The following is a 1,227-nucleotide window of genomic DNA, read 5'->3' on the forward strand; positions in this document are numbered from 1 at the left end:
CGCCAATTAGCACAAATGGTAAGTTCCGACAGTGCCTACAAGTGTGCCTACTGGCCGCTAAATGGCAATACCGGTTTCATATGTATACACCTGGTATGTGTTAAGAATGATATAAAAAGGATTGAAGATTCGTGTTCTGTACCTATTAACTGAACGATAGCTCATAAATTTTATGAATTTCAACAATCAGCTGACTTAAATTAACCTATGAGTTTCATTTCACACGCACACGTTGACGGAAAGTCAAAAATCTTTTTGTCTTCAATTAACCTATAAAGTATATTTTACGTACATAAAGCAGTTGACTTTCAAGCAAGCTCGTTACTCAAAGTCATGTTGTAATCAGTTGACTTTCAGTTGTCGAATGATCTTTTTGGTTACATCTGAATGTCAACCGCATTTTTCTACCGAAATTCAGATGCTTGTATTACTGTGCAGAATTAAAACGTTATACACATTTTCCTTACTAATTAAAAAAATAATAGTTAATTTGAACAAAGAATTTCCAAATATATATTAAAAATATAAAATTTCTCTACGCTAATAGTAAATTTTACAAGTTTAAACGCTGAGATGGCTTGATCTCAAGTGAGACAAAATTATTCAAATTTTCTATAATTATTAAAAATAAAATTATAATATGACAAATAATTGTGTTACAAAATAAAAATATTTTTTAGATAGCACTATTTTTTTATTTGTCATTTATATTTTTTATTATAACAGAAATATAATTGTTCTTTTTTTGTACTTACATTATACAAATTAAAAATATTGTTTTGTTTGAAAACATGAAATTGAAAACAGAATTTTTAATTCTAAAATTTCTTCATTTTGATTATGTATTTATGAAATATAATTATAATTTTGCATTTAACAAGTTTTATTACATTTATACTTTTCAATTTATTACTGATTCATAAAAATCGTGGAATTCAAAGGGAATAATTCTATTATCAATAAGATATTGCAAATCGACCGACCCTCGATCGGTCCGCTCATTGTACACCGTATTACGTATTTGCTGCGATTCCAAGCTGCGGTCACTGACAATGAGTTGAATGGCAGAGTAATAATAAGTTAATAAATCTATAGCTGCTCTCTGGGTTAAACCTGTAGCTGGTGTAAGAAGTTCTATACTTCAAATCAGGAAACTTTGAAGTCTCAGAGTGAGTTCTAAAAATATTTTGTTTTGAAAATAAAAAATAGGCTTAAATTTATTTGCCT

The sequence above is a fragment of the Belonocnema kinseyi genome, chromosome 1 (genome assembly GCF_010883055.1).
Source record: "Belonocnema kinseyi isolate 2016_QV_RU_SX_M_011 chromosome 1, B_treatae_v1, whole genome shotgun sequence".
In the NCBI taxonomy this organism is placed as follows: Eukaryota; Metazoa; Arthropoda; class Insecta; order Hymenoptera; family Cynipidae; genus Belonocnema; species Belonocnema kinseyi.